This window comes from Geotrypetes seraphini, chromosome 4 (genome assembly GCF_902459505.1).
Source record: "Geotrypetes seraphini chromosome 4, aGeoSer1.1, whole genome shotgun sequence".
NCBI classification, from domain to species: Eukaryota; Metazoa; Chordata; class Amphibia; order Gymnophiona; family Dermophiidae; genus Geotrypetes; species Geotrypetes seraphini.
The window spans coordinates 268,879,989-268,897,311 of record NC_047087.1 but is presented as its reverse complement, the minus strand read 5'-3'; positions in this window follow the sequence as shown (position 1 = coordinate 268,897,311).

The following is a 17,323-nucleotide window of genomic DNA, read 5'->3' as shown; positions in this document are numbered from 1 at the left end:
ATTTGAGAACAAGCTCCGAACCACATAGGGAGGAGCGATCACAAATCGGCCGAAGCCTTGGGGCCAATCGGCTAGGTCTAGAGGGGGGGGGGGGAGGGGAGGAGGATAGATTAGGGGTGAGCGGAGGGGAGATCGCCCCTTTCGATCCGGCTTCACACGAGGCGGACGCGGTTTCCCTCCCGCCCACCCTCTACTTCTGTCGCAGCCAGACTGGAAAGGAGGGTAAGCACAGCATATGAGTCAACGACATACACCTTTACATTGCTTAGGAAATTGGGCATGTCACCTTGCTTGGACGGCAGGGAGGCCAAGCCATGATCTTCACAGCAACGTACTGCTGATGAGAGGACACATCCTTGAACGGGATAGGTCCAGCGAGCAAGGGAAGCTGTTACGGCAACCCACATTCGGAGAGGATGGAGAGGCATATGCTGTGCACCTGATCATGTGGTGGTCATACCTGATTGATTATTCTGCTCAGTTGATGACAGTTGTGATGTAATAGTGCTGTTATGGCTGCGGCCTAATAAAATTCCACACTAGTTGAAAACGCTTGTGTAGTGTCTTTGTGTTCAGGACAGGGGTTACAGCACCAAGTGCTGAGTGCACGATTTGTGAAACAACACAGCTGGTTTATTTAGAAACAGCCTCAAATTTTATTTTGTGGCAAAACTCATTACTGCTCTGCTGAGATGATAGCCTGATAATACTTAGTGTTATACATTCCTCTATCATTGAACCCAACACAGGCCATGTTTTCACATACCTGCCTCTGTCAGTGGTCAATCGATGGTGTAGAAAGCGGCAATAAATGCATCCAACATGAAATAATGCAATATGCAATTAGAGAAAGTATCGAGGACACAGCAAGTCCTCATATGGAGCATGTGATAATGCACCGATGCTATGAGAATCCTCCAAAATCTGCTCAAATGAATCAACGTTCTCACCATGCCAAAACTAAACAGTGAGGCTGTTGGTTCATATGAGCAGGTTTTGGAGGATTCCCATACATTAGCGCATTATCACACCTGAGGTGTCCGCAATAGTTTGTCTAACTGCACATTGTATTATCTTATGCTGGGTATACGAGTCCCCATTCCTTTTCCACCAGAGCCAAGCACTTTCTCAAAACTTTCACAACCTTTGCTTGAAAAGTTTACAGATCCCTGCCTTCATTTTATGAAAACTGCTACACTGTCATACGTACTGAGTATCCTAGCTCAGCTGTCTGGTTTTAAATTGCCTGGCACTGCCCTTTTTCCTAGATGAATTCTTAGTAAAATTCTAAAGGTAATTCAGTTTCACCGAAAAGGAGGTTGAATAGATTGTAAGTTCACTCAGGCAGGGCTTGCATCCTACATATTTGTGTACCACACTGGGGACATCTACTAGCTCTGTAGAAATGACAAGTAGTATTACAGAAGTAGCAGCTTGTTGAGACCCTTATTCTACAGAAGGCTACAAATAATTTTATATGCATTGCTCAGGCCAGGGCTTTTTGAGGTCTGCATATCACATATAGTAATGGGAACTGAGCATGCATGTTTATATTGAAATGTTTTTCTTCCATTGTAGACACTGCTAGGACTATCTGAATATAATTTGAATAGTTCCATGTATATTTTAGGAATATGATCACCAGTTGCTATAGTAACTCAAGCTAATACATAAAAATTGTATCTAAAAACATTGTGATATATCATATTATCAATAGCTGCTACATCATTATAATAATGAGAGAATGAGACTTTATCCTAACCATTTACTTTAAGCCCAGATATGTCCATGAGAAATGATTACGTGCAGTATAGATCAGTATGCCAGAATGGGAGCCATTGTATTCTGCTACATTAATAAATCTGACTGAGTGAGTAGTCACCTTAGTAAAGGCATAGAAAACTGACTGATAAATGCAATGCAATTTTTATCGGGGCAGAACAGTTCTGCAGTGCTACTCTTGGAGCCTTAGTTGGCAATATTCGGTCATTAATCAGCTGTGATATTTAGTTGGTGAGTGCAGATATTTCTAATCTGAAGTATTAATATTATTTAAATTACCTCCCATTAAACTTACCCTTCAATTATCTTCTAAACACATTTTTCATGTTTCCAAACTATATTTTTTCTTAGTTTTGGGTCTCTTGTAATGCATTACCTGTTTTATTGCCCATGCTCTGTACTCTATCTAGTGCAGTGGTCTTTGCTCATTTTTAAGCGAGGGCCATTTTGGGTCCAAGGGTTGAAGGAGAGCTGACAAATATCTTCCTATTTGGGGCCATGATGATACTAGCGCTTCTTGATATTCATTCCTACCAGAACACCTGATCTTGGTCACATAAGGAACCCTATACAAATACAGGGCCACAAACTAAATCCCCCTTTTATGAAGCCACGTTAGGCTTTTTTATCGCCGGCTGCGATGGTAAAAACTTTGACACTCATAGAATTTCCCCCCCAATCAGGACCTTAGACCCCTCTTGGTGCATCCCAGGATGCACTAGGAAGGGCCACCATTTTGAAGAGGCGGCCCTTCAAGGCAGGAGGGAGTGGGCCTCTCTCCTGCCTGATTTTCGACAAAAGATACAGGGGTAAAATCAACGACTGGAGGGGAGAACTATGCACTAGTGGAGTGGTGTATGTTATACAATGCCCTTGTCAGAAGTTTTATGTAGGGCATACCACTAGAAGTGTTCAATTGCGGATCTGTGAGCATCTCAGTAAAATTAGGATTCATATGATGACGGCACCTTTAGTCCAACATTGGGTGGACTTAGGATATTCAGTGACATCCCTCAGATTCTCAATGCTAGAAGTACCGTATTTGTCATGTGGTGGAAATCTAGCCCATATATTATGGAATGGCTCCCTTGGGATTAAATAGCGAATTGGAGTGGCAAGCCTTTTTACATCCATTTGCTTGTAGTTATTTATTCTTTTTTTCCAGCAGTTTTGAATTTCTCTGGCCCCTTCCCTGATTGGGTGATGATTAGTGGACATCATGATGTCCACAGACGTGGGTTTATGGCATCTTTTTATACGTTATGCTGCTAGCATGTTTTTTCTGTTAGCAGCGATTTGGAACGTCTTTGAGCTTTGAGAATGTTTGGCTTTCAGATATCCAGTGCTTTTCATCTTTTAATTTCTTTTTTATTCGATGTATGATTTGATATTCATAGTTTTTGTGATTGAGTTTGAGTTGAAAGTTTCTTATGTTGATTTCTCCTTTAATGTTTTAGATTTTCACCCTTTCCTGCTGCTTGATATGAAGCGTGGTTCAAAGATTATGCATTTGAAACCAAAGAACCACAATATAGCTAACTGATTTATTCATGTTATACCGACTTTTAAACATTTTTCACTATTTAAAATTTTATTAAAAATATGCAAAGAAAAAGCTATGGGAAGATTGGTTGATAAGGTGGTTGGGGGTTTACTCCCTTATTGCCCCTCTGTTTCTCTGAGCAAAATCCTACCATATGTAAAGCTTTCTCTTAAGAGTGTTTATATTTATAAGGGAGGTTTCTTTCTGATCACTTCATCATTTCTTTCACTTCCTTATTATTGTTATACCTATTTGGTATTTTTTTTCCCGACATTATTTTTTGACCATATCTGAACAAGATCACCATTTCTTTTCTGCCCTTCATCCAGTGTCCATACCAATACTAGGGGGTGTCATAAGTTTATATCATTCACAGTTAACACAAGACTTGGTAGAAAAGCTGGTGTTCCCAAAGAGAAACACCCTCCTGCCTGATTTTCCTCTATTTCCATAAGACTGGGAGGTGGTCTATGTGCACAGATCTACTGAACCAATGTATGCCCAGTTACCCACATTTGTTGCTAGCTGTCATGCCAGTTGCTGCCACCCAGCCTCTTAATTTTCAATGTGTTCGTTTAGTCTACATAGAAAAATATTAAAAAGGAAAACATCTTCCATCCCTGCCCTTCTCTGCTTCTGCTGCTACTGCCTGAGTTGTTGACCAGTCTGCTGTCCATAGGGTCAGACTCTCTCTCTTTTTTGCTTCTCTCTCTTTCTCCAAGAACTCCTCGTTTACCCTCTGGGTCACTAAACCCTGGTATTAGTTCTCTTTCTAGATATTCTGGATCTTACAGGGAAATCTGGAATCAGCATAAAAAACATTTAAGAATTTTCTATAGAATAGCTAGGAAGCCAAACTCTATAGGAGAGGCTGGAAAGTTATTTGTGTAGATTATACAGTATATACCCCATTTTTGGGGGAAGGAACATATCTTCTTCTTTTTAGAACCTTGATACCTGAAGAAAGCAGACAGGAAAAACTAACTTTCTCTTAAACTGTGAAGGTAGCAGTGCCTTGAATAAAGATCCAGTATGTTCAGTAAAGAGAAAGATGAGAAATAGTAGGCTTGTACTTAGTTCTGTAAACTGGTATGAAAGCCCTGGCTTAGCTCTTACACCCCAGCTTAGCATTGTCCAGGGATGGTGTGGAAGCAGCTTTGAAAGGTTTCTTTTTCTACCAATCTGGCTTGAACACAACACAAGTTAGTGAAGTCTCTGAACTCTCGAGGATGGAAGACAAAAGAAAAAGATTGGAGGGGCCACTAGGGAGGTCTCATCATTTCTACATGGAACAAAGGAAGGAGTTTTAGAGCTTTAGGTGACTTGCCCCCCCCCAAAAAAAAAAAAAAAACAACACAAATTCCTACAACCCATAAAGGAAGAGGATCCTGTACCAGCAAACTCAACTAGGGTTCCAGAAAGCCTTTGACAAGGTGCCTCATGAACGTCTACTCTGGAAACTGAAGAACCATGGGGTGGACGGAGATGTGCATAGATGGATCAGAAATTGGTTAGCGGGTAGGAAACAGAGGGTAGGGGTGAAGGGCCACTACTCAGACTGGAGGAAGGTCACGAGTGGTGTTCCGCAGGGCTCAGTGCTCGTGCCGCTGCTATTTAATATATTCATAAATGATCTAGAAACAGGAACGAAGAGTGAGATAATAAAATTTGCGGACGACACCAAACTATTTAGTGGAGCTCGGACAAAGGAGGACTGCAAAAAATTGCAAAGGGACTTGGACAAATTAGGGGAATGGGTAGAGAGATGGCAGATGAAGTTCAATGTTGAGAAGTGTAAAGTATTGCACGTGGGAATCAGAAACCCGAGGCACAGCTATATGATGGGAGGGATGTTATTGAAGTTATTGAATGAGAGTACCCAAGAAAGGGACTTGGGGGTAATGGTGGACATGACAATGAAGCCGATGGCACAGTGCACAGCGGCCGCTAAGAGAGCGAATAGAATGCTAGGTATAATCAAGAAGGGTATTACAACAAGAACGAAAGAAGTTATCCTGCCGCTGTACCGGGCAATGGTGCGTCCACATCTTGAGTACTGCGTCTAGTATTGGTCACCATACCTTAAGAAGGATATGGCGTTACTCGAGAGAGTTCAGAGGAGAGCGACACGACTGATTAAGGGGATGGAAAGCCTTTCATACCCTGAGAGATTGGAGAAACTGGGTCTCTTTTCCCTGGAGAAGAGAAGACTTAGAGGGGATATGATAGAGACTTATAAGATCATGAAGGGCATAGAGAGAGTAGAGAGGGACAGATTCTTCAAACTTTCAGAAAATAAAAAAACAAGAGGGCATTCGGAAAAGTTGAAAGGGGACAGATTCAAAACGAATGCTAGGAAGTTCTTCTTTACCCAACGTGTGGTGGACACCTGGAATGCGCTTCCAGAGGACGTTATAGGGCAGCGAACGGTACTAGGGTTTAAGAAAGGATTGGACAATTTCCTGCTGGAAAAGGGGATAGAGGGGTATAGATAAAGGATTACTTCACAGGTCCTGGACCTGGTGGGCCGCCGTGTGAGTGGACTGCTGGGCGCGATGGACCTCAGGTCTGACCCAGCGGAGGCATTTCTTATGTTCTTATGTTCTTACAGTGAGTAAAACAAAGTGAGTGAGAGAAGTACAAAGAGAGTTGAGTATCTTGCCTGGATATGCCATATACTGTAATAGTAATGGCCATATCATGGTAATGGCCCCAATGTGGTGGAATGCCCTACCGAAGGAATTAAAGTTAGAAAAGAACACTGGGAAATTCAAAAAAGGGATAAAGACTATCCTTCTCTCAAACTATTTCAACTGAAATTATGAAGATGACAGAAAGAGGAAACTAGAACTTTCAGGGATGCATGTAAATAGATTATATTTAGTTGAAATGGCCAACCTCCTTAAGAGGTATGTAAAAAAGTGTATAGTGTATTTAGCTGCAATAGTAAACTTAGTATTACATGTGTACATACATAGGACAACCGATTTGGTATAAACATATGCATATAAGTAGGATAATAGATTTTGGCATAATCATGGCATTAATAACTCTGTAACACCACCACAGAACTCCGTGTATTTCAGTATAGAGCCCATGCATTGTACACCTCACAACTCCTTATGGTAACGTCTCTACAGAAGCTCATGTAGTGTAATGCCTTTGCAGAGGCTCATGTAAACCGCTCTGAATTGACTCCCCAGTCATTAGTAGCGGTATTGAAGCTCTCAATAATCATATAATTAAAGGTGTCAAACAATGTCTCTCTGTCTTAATTGAATAAGAAATTGCTGAGAATGTTCCCCAACAGATAAACCAGAGATTTTTTTTGCCATTATCAAATGTTAAAATTCTAACAATTACCATTTGGTAAGTACATTTGTATCATATTGGACTAATTTTGTGCCATGGTGATATCTTTTTTCTGTTTCATACTAGCATGTACTTATTTTGTGTTTATATAAAGAGTTGGACAAACTTTAAAACAAATTGATTAGAAATGGTCTCATTTTGTTAAAATGTGCTTTAATTTAAATACATATTGTGGATCGACTATGTTCTAACACATTGTTTTGGTCACTTGTATTTATTTATTTTTAAACTTTATCGTCTGCTTAAAACCTAAGCAGTTGATGCCTCGCAAGCTTAAAAATAACATTTAATAGTTTTCAGCCATTGTAAATCATTAAGCTTTTTTTCTCCAATATGTGTTAAAATTATCTTCACAGTAAGTGGATTAAATGCGTTTGACTGAAGATGAATTACTGCCCAAATTGATCTCAACCCCTGCTTTCCCAATCACAGAAGCAAATGGTGGGAAGCAGTTATGAAAATGACCCTGACCATTGAGTGAATTTTTTATTTCTAAATGATGTGAATACATAAGTGTGGACTTTCTGGATGAGACAAAAGCAATTTATTTTCCTTTATTTAAAACCAATTTAGGGAAAGATAGCTGTCACAAATGAAGTCCTAAATTTCAATCACAAATATATTAACTTTATTTCTAATTTCCCCTTAATAGAAAGTCTGAGTGAGCTTTTTCATAAACATCAGCATTCAAGATTCTATTTAGTAAACTAAGGGCTCCTTTTATCAAACTACAATAGTTGGGGGGTTTTTTGTTGGGTTTTTTTACCACAGGACAGTGAGGTAAATGCTCCAAAGCTCATTTAATTCCTATGAGTGTCAGAGCATTTACCTCGTCAGCCTGTGGTATAAAGCTCTACTGTCCCGCTGCGGAACCTGGGCTCCCTCCAACTATTCCGAAAACAACTGAAAACCTGGCTTTTCTCTAACAAATAACATTTCTTCTCCTGTTTACATCCCCTCTATTCATATGCTCTTGTTAAATCTTTCTCCTCTCTCTTCCTATATTTTTGAGCTTTGTAAACCGTGTCGAGCTCCACTTCCGTGGAGATGATGCGGTATATAAACTTAAGGCTTAGTTTAGTTTTATAAAAGGAGACCTTAAGTCCACCCACTCTGTTAACAGGTTCAAGATGGATTACATCAAGAAAACCAGTTAAGAACTCAGAACTAATATAACTGTATCAGAATATTGAAAGACACAATATTCAATTGGCTTCCAATGCAATTAACTCAAGGAGTCAAGAATTTTAGCCTTTCTCTGGCTTTTAAATTTCCCCAATTATGGAATGAACTTCCTTTAATTTTGAAGTGTCCCAGCTCTTTTCAATTTTTCTGTAAATCTTTTAAAACTTTTCTATTTGCTAAACATTTTGAAAATTAATCCTCTTGTATTTTAGCTTATTTTTTAACTTATTGTTAACCGCGTCGAGCTTCCTCTGGTTGCAGACCGGGTATATAAAGTTAAGTTTTAATTTAGTTTAGTAGAGTTGTCCAGGTCTTGTCAAGTGTGAGTGAGTGGAACCAACATTTCAGCCATCTTGTGGCTTTCTTCAAGGTATACTATGTAGTCTGCAGTTTGTCTTTATATATAATGGGTTATCAAGCTGGAATCCACGTAGAAATGAATTGATAGAGTGAAATATAAATAAATAAAATAAATACATATCAAACCTGATTGGCTAGGTTTTGAGGAAGGTAGTTTCCTCAGGAAAGAAAGAAATTTTGCTGTGAAATTGAGGCAGGAAAGTTCATTGATCACAAATTTAAATTTTGGTGGGAGTGTTCATTGCATTGCTATGATTTTCAATTTGTTTGACTGTGTCTCCAGAGAAGGGAATACTTCTTATGTTTTTATGACACGTTTTTACTTTATTATTTATTTATTATACAATTTATATAACACACTATCCAATGTACTACATGATTTACAAAATCAGAGCACATGATAAAATAAACATACATAAAATTGATAATAAAATTAAAACTTAATCAAATTAAATGCTACTAAATTAAAACCAAATATCATCAAAATGCCTGTTGAATGCCAAAAATGCCATCAAACTCCAAAATATAATGCTTCACATCAGTGGCGTACCTAGCATATGTGACACCTGGGGCCCATCATTTTTTGACACCCCCCCACACACACATCTGTATGAAAAACATGATTTTTAGTAACAAGCCACATGTCACACAAGAGTGTACCTAGGAAAAGGCAGCATCTTACATACTACATTGAGCAGTACAACATCAATACACCCATTATAAAACTAAACAAGCCAGACTAGTACAGATCAATCCTGAACAGTCAATCCTAACAGAAAACCATGTCTTTTGAATACACAGAACACAGAAAACACCTCCGCCTAGTATGGAATATGTCATCACAAACTAACCCCTCCACCCCTTACAAAACTGTAGTGTGGTTTTTAGTCATAGTGATAACAGCTCAGATTCTCATAGAATTCTGAGCAAACAGAGCTGTTACCACCATGGCCGGTGCTAATAAACACTCTACAGTTTTGTAAAAGGGGGGATAAAATAGAAATACATACACAAAGGTTAAATAGAACCACCAAGAAGCTGGACTCTGCATGCAATGCAATACCACAGAAACAGCGATCCATCTCCCCTAAAGCAAAAAAATAAATAAATATAATTTTTTTTCTACCTTGTCTTCTCTGGTTTCTGCTTTCCTCATCTTCTTGTCACTCTCTTCCTTTCATCCACTGACTACCCTCTCTCTGCCCCTTCTATATGGCATCTTCTCTCTTTCTATTCCCCTTCCAGAAACTTTATGCCTCCCCCTTCCATCTCTTCCTTCACCTCCATTGGTCTGGCATCCATCTTCTTCCCTTCCCTCCTTCAATGGTCTGGCATCTCTCTCCTCTCCTCTTCTTCCCTTCCCTCTCCCACACCCCCATGGTCTGGCATTTTACTCTCCTCTCCTTTCCCCCACTTCCATCATCATCTGCCCCCTTTCTTTCCCTCCAACCCAATTCCATCCAGTATTCTTCCCCTTTATGCCTCTCCTCTTTCCCTGAACACCAATTCCATCAGCATCTGCCCCCTTTCTTTCCCTCCAACCCAATTCCATCAGTATCCTTCCCCCTTATGTCTCTCTCCCCTTTCCCTACACACCAATTCCATCAGTATCTGCCCTTTTCTCTCCTTCCACCACCCTTCCACACCACCCTGCCCCTTTCTCTCCTTCCACCACCCTTCCATACCACCCTGACCCCCTTTCTCTCCATCCAGCACCCTTCTATGCTCCTCTTTCCCTCATAACCAGAAAGGTCCCGCGATGACTGCTTCTGCTGCCTTTGCTCTGGAAGACGTAAGTGACATTGGAGGGGGTGGGCCAGTAGAAGCAAGGAGTTCCAGCAAGGTCCTGTGATGACTGCGGCTGCTGGTCCACCCCCTCCAACGTCACTTACATCTTCCTTAGCAGAGCCAGCAGTTGCAATCATCATGGTACCTTCCTGCATTTCAGCTGCCGACTCTGCTTTAGAATAAGTATGGCAGCCGCGCTAAGGTGCAGGTGCCATTTAGAGCAGCACAGGAAGTTCAGGACCCGGCCATCTGTGCACCCCCCCTAGGACTGGCACCCGGGGCGGTCTGCAACCCCCACCCTGCCCTTGGTACGCCACTGCTTCACATTATATCTGCCAAAATAATGCTTGTATGCACATTGAAGTCTGCTGGACTGAATGTTTTGCTGATCTTGTGCAATAAATTGTCCGCAACCATAACAGAAATTTTCAGGATGGTTAACACAACCTCATCTGTTTATAATAATTATAATATCTTTGTCAAAAACAAACAACATATAATAATTGCTTCCAAAACTGGAAGTAGCAATGTATGGTATGTAAGCACTCTGCAAGTGCTTCTTCAACATAAGACATCTTAGATCTATAATCCGCCAACCGGACATGCCTAAATGAGGGAATGTCCAAAAAGCACTTCTTATCTGCTGATCTTAATGCTTGTAGTGGTCAATAAGTTCTCAGGCTTGTTGCCAATGCTACAGGGATCTCATTATTCAGAGTCTTATAGATTAAAGTCAAGATCTTAAATTGTATAGGTCATTTCACTAGTAACCAATGTAGCAACTACAACACTGGCAAAATATAATTGAATCTCGTAAGATTAGACAAAATTTGATTTGCAGCATTCTGCGCTAATTCTAAACATTTTAAATTTAATTGTTACTTACTTTAATTGTTATATACTGCCTATCAATGGAAATTGTCTAAGCAGTTTTTTCATGCAGGTTATTCAAGTGGTTTCCACTATCTGTCCCAGCAGGCTCACAATCTACCTAATGTACCTGGGGCAACGGAGGGTTAAAGTGACTTGCCCAGGGTCACAAGGAGCAGCGCTGGACTCAGACCCACAACTTCACGGTGCTGAGGCTGCAGCTCTAACTACTAGGCCACTATTAGGTATTTGCAATATTCAGAGTGATTTAATGTATCAGAGAGGCTGCTCGATCACTGATATTCAACAGCACATGCAGCTTACATTTTTTGAAACCTCCCCCCCCCCCTCATCAGAGAGGTTAGAAAGTGGCAGAGGGAAGGTGCTGGAGTGCCCATGTGAATCGCTAAAGAGCGGCCTGAAAATGTAAGCTGAGAGAGTAGATGGAGGGGGTAGAAGAAGTAAGAAGCAGCAATCCTGGACTTGGAGGGATGGCAGCAAGGGACGCTGGATTGTGTGTGGCCAGGGTGCACAGCTGCGGCATGCCAGTTGCAAAACACTGACTTAGAAGTTCTGATAATTAATAAATATATGAAAAATACGTGTTTGTGTAATCCAGTTATTAGCAGGGAAACATACAGGCCATGTATACCAAGAAATAAAACTGACAACACATAAACCAAAAATTGAAACGGAGAAAAAATAAACCTCAATTGAGGGAGGTTGGGACTACACAAGTACCCAGCCCTCCACTCATCATCACGGGTTTATAAAAAAACTCCGTGAACAAATATATGAGAGTCACTGTTTCATTCGTTTTCATACATACAAAATCATGTTTTAGTCACTTTTTTTCAAAATCTTTTTTGTGTATAAACGTCAATATATAGCAATACAGGCCCGAATCCCAAACTTAACTCAATTAATTAGCAAGGGCTACAGCTTAATTCAATTAGTGCAAAAATTCTTGGAGAAAAATACACTCATCTGGAAAAAAGAGATTTTCACCAAAGGCTTCCAGCTCATAATCCCGACAGAAAAGACTTTCTGTTTCGCCCGGCAAGGGCTACTTCAGGGGAAAAAGCCATCTTCTACTGTCTCCATGTTGCTTGCAACTTGTTCGGAGTGAAGCCGACTCCTCTCAGGAAGGTACTAGCCATTAGAAGTTCTGAGCCATTATTTTATAGACTGGAAGGTAAACTCTGTATCATCTCTAGGAGGGTGCATACCTTCCTTGTAGAGTTTCACGTCTCTGAGTAACTTAAAAATTTCTGATCACACTCCATAGTTAGGTTACTATTTTGAATGTGAGGTCAGTTCATATTTTTTGATAATAATGCTTGTGTGCACTTTGAAGTCTGCTGGACAGAATCTTTTGCTGATCTTGTGCAGTAAATTGTCCGCAGACATAACAGAAATTATCAGGATGGTTAACACAACCTCGTCTGTTCATAATAATTATAGAAAAAGCAGCACAATCACTTTTTAGTATAAACTTTCAAATTACTGGTATGTGTGATCGATGAGCTGTCTCTCCTGTTTTCAGATTTAGAGTCAGCATGTGGCCCTTGTTAAGGTACAGGTGATAGAACTCCAGTAGCATAATGCTTGTTGACCAGTGTAATTAATAGCACTCAATTAACAGCACTAAGAACATACGAAAATAAGAACATAAGATTTGCCGCTACTGGGTCAGACCAATGGTCCACTGTGCCCAGCAGTCCGCTCATGCTTAGATCAAAGACCAGTGCCCTATTTGAGTCTAGCCTTACTTGTGTATGTTCTGTTCCAGTAGGAACTTATCCAACCTTGTCTTGAATCCCTGAAGGGTGCTTTCCCCTATAACAGCCTCCGGAAAAGCGTTCCATATTTCTACCACTCTCTGAGTGAAGAAGAACTTCCTTACGTTTGTACAGAATCTTTTCCATTCTAACTTTAGCGAGTGCCCTCTCGATCTCTTCACCTTGGAGAGGGTGAACAATCTCTCTGTCTCTACTAAGTCAATTCCCTTCAATATCTTGAATGTTTCGATCATGTTCCCTCTGTCTTCTCTTTTCAATGGAGAAGAGGCCGTTTCTCTAGCCTCTCATTGTATGACAACTTCCCTAGTGCCTTAACCATTTTTGTCTCTCTTCTCTGGACCCTTTCGAGTAGTGCATACAAAATGGGCATATGCCCATATTTGCACATGCAATTTTAGAGTACCATTTATAGAATTAGGGCATTTATCCTGGCTACCATATGTGCCTTTACCTTCTGCTATGAGCCTATGAGCAATAGCTGAAGACCCTGCTTCTTCTATGCTTGTGTCTGTGGTGTACAGAATCTAAGCTCTTTACTTGGGGATAATAGGTCAATTTTAGTAAACAAAGGAAAAGGTGGAAATGAGTGTAAGCATCCTATACGTGTACACACAGGTTTTTATAAAATACAAGTATACAGTATGTTGCAATTGCACTCCTGCTCTACTAAATTATATCCTTCAGACTACATATAAGTGGGATGCTTCTCTCACCGTGCATACTTCTAAGACAGGGGTAGGGAACGCCGGTCCTCGAGAGCCGTATTCCAGTCGGGTTTTCAGGATTTCCCCAATGAATATGCATTGAAAGCAGTGCATGCAAATAGATCTCATGCATATTCATTGGGGAAATCCTGAAAACCTGACTGGAATACGGCTCTCGAGGACCGGAGTTCCCTACCCTTGTTCTAAGAGCTCATTCTGCCAAGCCATTTTATATAAGGCCTTTTCCTCATGTAAAACAGGCTTTAAATCCGTTCATGGCTTTCTGTAAATTATGTATATTTCTTATATGCTGCTTCTATTCAGGCCGTGGTGTAGTGAAGACGAGAGGCACCTGGGACAGTGGCGCCCCCCTCCCCTGCCATCTTCTCTGCCTCCTGCTCCTTCCCTGCCCCCATATGTCTTCAACTTTCCCGGCATGAGTAACATCACCAACTTGCTGCCCAAGTCGATGTTGGCTCTCCTTCTGATGTCAATTCCTAGGCGTGGGACCCGGACGTGACATCAGAGGGAGAGCCGACACTGGCGCGGGCAGCAAGTTGGAGTTACTGCTCGCGCCAGTGAAGAGCTAGAGGTACAGTGGGGGGGGGAGTTAAGGTGCACGCACAGAAAGGGAGTAGTGATAAAGGAGCAGGGGACAGAGAGGAGGATGTGTGCCGGCTCCTCAACTCCCTGCCACCCCCCCCCCCCCGCCCTCCCCCCTTACTATGCCTCTACATACAAGTTAAGAATTTCTCCCTAGCTGTCCTGGTGGGCTCACAATCTAATTACAGTACCTGGGGCAACAGAAGATTGAGTGACATTGCCAAGGTCACAAGGAGTGGCAGGGGGATTAAACCCAGAATCTCAGGGTGCTGAGGCAGGGGTTCTAACCATTAGACCACATTTTCCCCCCATTTTGACATACCAAGGGGTTGTATTAGCACAAGTTTGAAACTTGTAACCAGTAGTGCCAATCATACAGGCTTCAGTCTTGCCTGCTGTGCAGGTCTGAGGTCATGGGGAATGGTAAGCTCTTACAGTACTGTAGATACAAAGCAACCCTGCCCAGATGAAAGCCTTCAGGGACAAAAACAAACTGAAATATGAATACTGTTACATAAAATTAAATTGTCATTTTAATTACCATCCTGTAGAAGGAAATAAGGATTTAATTAAAATTTGAATGTATACATTTGGAAGTCCTCTTCAAGTCTAGGCTTTGTTATACTTTCTTTCTCTTGTACATATGCTTCCATTTCTAACCTATTCATTATTTTATCTATTTTTACATGCATTTATACATTCTTCTTTTCTAGTAAAAGGTATAAGGTTAATTTCATATGAAACTTGCTGGTAATTGATTGCTACTAGAGCAAAATCTTTCTATCTCATCAGTATTACTGTATTGTGACTTGCCAGGATTGCCAGAGTAAAGCCACAGTATAGATTCAAAATTCAGTAGTTCACTTATTCCTTCAAAGGATTGCATTTAACCTCAGTGCTCTTCACACTACACTGCTCCCTTTTCCTATTTTCTTTAAAATTATTAGTCTGGTATATAGCTTCAGCTAGGCCACTGTTTATAGTCATGAATCTCATTCTACTATATATTTTTAACTGTCCCATCTACACAATAGACTTATCCTTAACCACCCACAACATCAGAAAAATTTATGACCGTTTGTTGGTGTTGATTAATATAAATAAATGTATTCTGTGCTTTAAAAGGATGCAACTTAAAGAGCTTGCACTTCTGGGGAAAGCGAAACAACCTGAGTTAGGTGGGTTTATACCCAGCTGCCACACGCTAGCACAGAATGCATTATCAGCTTAATTGCAACATGCATGATAATCATTATCCCTTTCCAGCTCTTCAGAGTCGTGCAATGTTGCATATTAATTAAACATGGTATCAACCTGAACTAGTCTCGAGAAGACAAAAATGCTTCCCCACACTTCAGTCACCAGACTGCTTCAATTCAACATGTTGGAAACTAATTGTGAGGCTTAAAGTCATAAGAATGAACGAGGAAAACATATAATGAAAAAGATTGTAGGAATATTTTAACATTTCATATAAAATATTTTTGCATTACCAAAGAAACATAGCTTAATATTATACAGAAATAAGAGACGTGTAACATAAAAAAAAATAAAAACATGTAGGTTGAAGTCAGATGCTGAATCACAAGGGGTCCTTTAACTAAGGTGTGCTGACAAACACTAATGGGTTTTTCTAAGCATCATAAGAGTTTTTATTTACTGCAGGCTGGCAAGGTAAATGCTCTGACAATCATAGGAATTCAATGAGGGGGGGTTCTTGGGTTGGTGGGGGAATGGGGATGAGGGGCTTGTTTTCAGTTCAACTCTGGGTGGTGTGATAGGCCTGCCTGGCATTTCCGGCATACTTGCAATGCTTGAGGGGGGCCCCTTCCAGGCTTCAGGTGTGCCAAGCCCGGCACAGCAGGTCAAGTGAGTCACACAATATCTTAAGTGGGAGGTCTGTTACCACAAAGTTTCATCCCCAATTAATTTGCAGACTCTTTTGCGAGGGGGTTAGGATGACTGCAGGGAGGGTTGGGGATCACAGCTTGTAGAAATTGAAAAGGGAATATATGAGGGGAGGGGAAGGATAATTGAGTAAGGATTAAAGTTCTGTTTGTGTACTGGAGTAAGGCACCGCCTCTAGCAATTTGGGGATTATTTGGGGAGGGGGGGCTGTGCATCACCATGGACCTCCAGTGTGGGAAATTACGGCATAAGAACATAAAAATTGCCACTGCTGGGTCAGACATGTGGTCCATCGTGCCCAGCAGTCCGCTCACGCAGCAGCCCTCTGGTCAAAAACCAGTGCCCTAACTGAGACTAGCCCTACCTGCGTACGTTCTGGTTCAGCAGGAACTTGTCTAACTTTGTCTTGAATCTCTGGAAGGTGTTTTCCCCTATGACAGATTCCGGAAGAACGTTCCAGTTTTCTACCACTCTCTGGGTGAAGAAGAACTTCGTACGGAATCTATCCCCTTTCAATTTTAGAGAGTGCCCTCTCGTTCTCCCTACCTTGGGAAGGACAAACAACCTGTCCTTATCTACTAAGTCTATTCCCTTCAGTACCTTGAATGTTTCGATCATGTCCCCTCTCAATCTCCTCTGTTCGAGGGAGAAGAGGCCAGGTTTCTCTAATCTTTCACTGTATTGCCTAGCTAGACTGAGAATGATGGGGTCTCAGATGATGTTCATTTGCATTTTTCAAATGGTTTTGTTTGTCAGATTGGAAAATTTTTGGAAAGTTGTGCAAGATTAATAAAGATACGGCTGAGTTTTTGCTATGATTTTATTTAAAAGTCTTGTGTTTATTGCATAGGAGACATAGGGAAGTAATGCCAAATTCCTAAGTTAGGTACTGTAGTTGCAAGTATTTCTAGATATTTCTTTGCTAACACAGTATTACAAAGTTTGCCATTTCCACCAGCCTAAAACATTAGTTTATGAATACAATACCGGTTTCAATCTGTAGCATTAAATTTACAGCTCAGCATTGTCTATACATACCCCATCATCACTTGAGTCAGTTGGTTAGAATAATAGATCTTTAAATCTTTCCCTTTAACTGCCTTCATATTTGGCACAGTTTTTACAAGCTCTTTGATGCTTGTAGAGACAAAATCTTGGTAAGATTTTTCTTTCATTGAATGCATTAAAAATTCTATATGAGCTTAAAATGATTAATTTTATTTAAATGCTTGAAAGTTAATTCTGTGATGATGAAAAGAAGGAGGATGAACTTATAGTAATTTGGACCACTCCTGATGCAAAAACTGAAATGTTGGCCATGACTGCAGTGGGTCCAGATGTTATAATTTTTGTGCAAATTCATATATCACCTTAATGAACAAGAGTGTTAAGGCAGCAAAGCAAAT